The sequence below is a fragment of the Lissotriton vulgaris genome, chromosome 3_2, assembly GCF_964263255.1.
Source record: "Lissotriton vulgaris chromosome 3_2, aLisVul1.2, whole genome shotgun sequence".
Classification (NCBI taxonomy): Eukaryota; Metazoa; Chordata; class Amphibia; order Caudata; family Salamandridae; genus Lissotriton; species Lissotriton vulgaris.
This window is the reverse complement of record NC_141690.1, coordinates 280,580,878-280,586,877: the sequence shown is the minus strand read 5'-3', so window position 1 is coordinate 280,586,877 and position 6,000 is coordinate 280,580,878.

Genomic DNA, 6,000 nt, shown 5'->3' with positions numbered 1-6,000 from the left:
AAAGAATTTAGGTTACAGCTTATTCCTCATTTATTTCAACTTTTTACCTTTTTTGGTTCTACAGGAGTTACTACAGGTTCTCTTACCGAGGCTTTAATTATTGTCCTATCAAAACCTAACAAAGACCCTACACTTGTGTCAAATTATCGTCCTATCACCTTCATAAACCAAGATTGTAAACTATATGCTAAAATACTTTCTACTAGATTAACCTCTGTATTAGATTCTATTATTCATCAAGATCAATCTGGTACTATGAAAAATAGATTTCTGCCAATAATACAAGAACTTTACTACTTGTTATAGAGCAATAATCCACTCTTTCTTTACCATCAGGAGTTCTAGCATTAGATGCTGAAAATGCTTTGATAAAATTCATTGGCAGTTTTTATTTCGTACTTTATTATCATTTAATTTTGGCAACTTATTTATCCATATGATTTCTGCGCTATATTCTATTGCTACTGCTCATCTATTTATTAATGGCCAAACTTCAAACCTATTTTCCCTTTTCAGAGGTACAAGACACGGCTGTTCCCTATGCCCACTTTTGTTTCTTCTTGGTATCGAACCCTTACTTGTTTCTATCAGAAAATGTGATAACAATATTTGAATAAATATTAAGGAAGTTACTATTAAAACGTTAACTTATGCAGATGATGTACTTTTATTTATTAGCAATCATTTTTACTCATTCCCTCCCTTTCTGGAAATTATTTTGTCTTATTCCACAGTTTCTGGTTACAAGTTAAATACTAATAAAACAGAATTCTTTCCTTTAAATATTTACTGTACTCCTGAGATATTAACCATGAATGATATCATTTGGCAAAAAGATACATTTAAATACCTTGGCATTGTGTTTTCTTCATATTTAAAAATAACAATATCACTGAATTGTGACTAAATCTTAAATTATATTGAAGATAAAATATCCAAATGGTCTTCACTTCATCTTTCATGGTGGGGTAGAATGGACTCAATAAAAAAAACGATGGCTCAAAAAAATGTTTATACCCTTGCTATAATTCCAACTTAATTTCCTTTAAAGTTTCATAAAACTGTAGATAAACTCCTCTCCAAATTTCTTTGGAATAACAAATCACCTCATATTTGTTATAAAAAATGTAAATTGGCTAAATGTAATTGGGGTTTAGGTTTACCATAATTTGTTATTATCACAAAGCTTTTATTTTAAAACAAAGCTCTCTTTGGTTTAATCACTCTTATTTGAGTAATCCCCCTACTTGGCTTCTTATTGAAAAAACGTTAACAGAACTATTCCCATTACCCACTTTGATAACAATGTCCAATAAATCTCAAATTGTTCATAAATACGTTATTTTAAAATCCACTAAACTAATTTAAAATGATTTTGATCTAATTTTTCAATCACCCATATCTACTTCCGAAGATATGTCATTATGGCGTAACCCAGGAATTAAACTTAATAGAAATGTTTGATTTTGGCACTCATGGATTAAAGCTGGTATTTTTTACCTTAAGGAAGTTTACTACAATAATGCTTTTATATCAATTGAAGCTTTACAAACAACATTTCTTTAACTTGTTCTGATTTTCTCAAATATGAATATTTATGTAATTCTATCTTAGATTCATTTCCTCAGAATATTCCTTCTAATGTTAAATCTGATCTATCAATTTACATTCAAACTTTTTCACCTTTATCTCATGGTGCTTCTATATTACATAAAAAAAGAACATTTCTCAAGGAACTAACATTAATTTGATTTCAACATTCTGGAATAATGAACTTTCATACTCTTTATCTTTTGATACATGGAAAGTTATTTGGCTAGACAGTATTTCTGGTTGGTTACCTGTTTCGCTCCATCAAACTAACTCATATATTTTATATACCTGTTTATGGACTCCATTACGTTTATTTCAAGCTAAACTTCTTCCAACTTCAATTTGTTGCAAAAAGAACAATTGAATAACAGAATGCAGAACAATTTCATACATTCACTCCAGTACAGAGAACTGGGCCTAAATCCAGTGTTTATTTGCTCATGCCATTCCAGTTTGGACCCAGCCATATGCAAATCAGTCTTGACCCTGCGCCCAATGGGAACACTCAAGCCCGAACTGCCAGGCCAGGTCCTCGCTGGACTGGAAGCAAGCATCCTGGGACTGGTTTCGGGTTTTCAGGTCTCATCAGCCAGGATAGCTTGACTCCAGTGGCATGGCGAGCACAGGACCCACGTCTGGGCATACCCGTCATACTCGGGGTGACAAATGCAAAAATAACATTTGATGGACCAAAAGCAGAACAATGTCATACATTCACCCCAGTACAGAAACCTGTGCCTAAATCCATCGTTTGTTTGCTCACCATGCTATTCCAGTTTGGACCCAGCCATATGCAAATCAGTCTTGACCCTGCACCCAATGAGAACAGTCCAGTCCAAACTGCCAGGCCAGGTCCTGCCTGGACTGGAAACAAGCATATTAGGACCGGTTTCGGGCTTTCAGCCCTCATCAGCCAGGATAGCTTGACTCCAGTGGCATGGAGAGCAGGGGACCCACGTCTAGTCATACCAATCATACTCAGGGTGACAAATGCAAAAATAACAATTGATGGACAGAATGTAGAACAATGTCATACATTCACCCCAGTACAAAGATCTGGGCCTAAATCCATCAATTTTTTGCTCACCATGCCAATCCAGTTTGGACCCAGCCATATGCAAATCAGTCTTGAGCCTGTGCCCAATGGGCACAGTACAGCCTGAACTGCCAGGCCCTTCCTGGACTACAAACAAGCATCCTAGGACCGGTTTTGGGCGTTCAGCCCTCATCAGCCAAGATAGCTTGACTCCATTTGCAAGCTATCCTGGAGAAACCGGCTCTAGGATGCTTGTTTCCGGTCCAGAAAGGGCCTGGCTTGGCATTTTGGGCTGGAGTGTTCCCATGAGGCACAGGGTCAAGACTGATTTGCATATGGCCAGGTCTAAACTGGGGTGGCATGGTGAACAAAAGAATGGATTTAACCCAGATCTCTTGACTGGGTGTGAATGTTTTGATTTGATTTGTTGATATGGTCTCCGGCGAAGCTGTGTTGCGAGCTCGCCTGGAGAGATAGTACGCAAGATTCTTGAGCTGGTGACATTGTTTTAACTTGCCATAATTTTAAAAACTGCTTTAACATTAATTTGCTGAATTTGCACAAGGAGAGGGAGGGAGGGAGGGATCGAGCCCGACGGTCCGGGCCTGCTTTCTGAGGTTAGTGGTCTAGCTAACCTTAGCGGTCTATTGCTGGAAAGCGGGGCTATATAACACACAGGCTGACGTGGATGCGCGCAGCAGGCGCGCCGCTGGCGCGCCAAAGGCAAACCCATCTGCGCCCATCCGCACGCAGGCCGGGCACAGGGCCTGTCCCCTGGCCGTTGTGCCCCAAGACCAAACCCAACCAGCTATACTATGGAGAAACTACATAAGTTGAATCCTGGTAAGGGTTTGTTATGTTGCTCCCTCAATCTGAGGACTCTTACTGAGCGAGGCATAAAAAGCGTTCTCTGTCCCAGCTGTCAAATACAGCGTCCCCAAATTTTAAATCATATATGTGCATGCACACCTATGCCATGTGACAGGCAGACCTGCCCTTAGGGCATGTATGCCTGCCACATGGCACCCGAGCCTGTTTTAGGGGTGCCAGAGGGTGTCAAAGTGACACCCCCTGCACTCTTGTGAAAATCGGTATTTACCGATTCGCGAAATACCGAATCGGTAATGCCCATTCATTCCTATGGGCTTTAAAGCCCATAGGAATGAATGGGCATTACCTATTCGGTATTTACCGAATCGGTAAATACCGAATTCTTCCGAATCGGTATTCCAGCACATCTGGAATACCTACATATCCACCCCTTAGATTTACCGCTTTTTAATTACCAAATCGGTAAAATTCAGTAATTAAAAATCGGTAAATCTATTTTACCTACATCTGGCCCCTAGTGTCTATATACAGATCATTTTGTTGAATACATGTGCATGAAATTATAACTGTGTTAGCCAAGGGAAAATCTTTTTTACTTTTCAAAGTACTGTGTTCCCCTGGTGTTCATAAGGGGTCTCTCTCTAATCTTAAAGCTTTTCTTCATACCAACAACTCTCTGGACCCTTCACAGTACGGGTTCAGGGCTGATCGCAGCACTGCGCTGGCTCTTTTGAAGTCTACGGAGGAAATTAGAGAAGCCGTAGATGGAGGAGAAAGTGCCGTTTTGATCTTGTTAGACCTGTCGGCGGCTTTTGACACAGTCCATCACAAAATTTTGATGGACCAGTTGTCTGGGATTGGTGTGGCAAGTCTTGCGTGGAAACTCATACAGTCCTTTTTAGCGGACAGGTCCCAAACAGTGGATCAGGATGGCAATTCATCTGAGTCTTTCATACTCCTGTGTGGGGTGCCACAGGGCTCTTCTTTGAGCCCTACGCTTTTTAATATATATGTGGCTCCTCTAGCCGGAGTTATGAAGTCCTTTGGCTTCCGGCTCACCTCCTATGCTGACGACTCACAAATTGTGCTGTCTATAAGCAAGGGAGGTGAGAAAGAAATGGGGGAACACTTTCACAAATGTAGGAGTGCCATATCCTGTTGGATGTCCTCCAACTGTTTGAAACTTAACCCCAATAAGACGAGGTGTTAAAATTTGGGAACAATCCTCTGGTGTGGACACCAGATTGGTGGCCAGAAGAACTAGGGCCCTGCCCCACACCAACCAAGAAGGCTAAAAACCTGGGGGTAGTGGTGGATGATAGGGTTATCATGGGGGACCAGATTAGCCTGGTGACCTCAGCTTGCTTTATGATTCTTAGAATCATTAGGAAAATAAAGTTCTTTTTGACAGAGAACAGTTTGAAGACAGTGGTTATGGCTCTTATAACTTCGCGGCTGGACTACTTTAATAGCCTGTATCTGAATCTACAAAAACGTCAGATGTACAGACTTCAGTTAGTCCAGAACGCAGCATCCAGGATGCTGTCTGGCGTCCCCAAGTTTGCCTCGGTCAAAGGCGAGCTTAGGAAGCTACATTGGCTTCCTATAAAACAAAGATCTCGCTTTAAAGCGCTCTGCATAGTTTTTAAGGCTATCAAAGGTATTGGTCGGGAATTCCGCAGACATAAGTTCCAATGGTATGTGCCCAGGAGGACACTGAGATCTACCAGTGCCAAACTAACACATATTCCCAGGATAAATAAACTCAACTCGGGAGGCAGGAGCTTTACATACTGCGCTTCAAGAGCCTGGAACAAGGCCTGGAACGAGGTTCTAAAAAATGCTCCAAATCTCCTTACGTTTCGGAAGAGTCTGAAGACGTGGCTTTTCTCACAATGATATCTCAGTTAGCTTCAAGGAGGCCAATGCTTAGCACCAGGACACCCAAGGGTAATCGTGCGCTCCATACGTGTTAATAACATAACATAACATAACATTCCGTTCATCAATTGTGTGTCTTTAACTTACATTTATTGGCACTGTAATTTACATACTGGTTTGCTAAAACATATGCTTTATGATTATCCTTCTGTTTTTAAACTTTGGACTGAAGTTTGGGATATTATAAAAAAGATACTTAATATTCATGATGATGTTTCATACCAATTCTTAATCTGTAAATCTGTTGTTCTTTCTCAAAAAATAAACTACTTAGAAGGTAAACTTTTGAATGTTCTGTTATCAGCATCTTTAAAATCCATTACAACTTGTTGGAAAGACGTTTCATTATTATCTGTTCATGTTTGGTGGTCATGGGTTATTTTTACTAGAAGAGGAGCTCAGTTATCTTTGAATGGTATTAATCATAATTCTAATTCTAATCATTCATTTTGGAAACCTGTTGATATTTATTTATCTTCTTAAATATGTATTTGTTTATAGTTATGTATTGCTATTCTAATAGTCCAATCTGCATTTTATAGTAGTTCTACTTAATCTTTATCAATACTATATTTATGTATCCTTCCACTCTCTCCCTT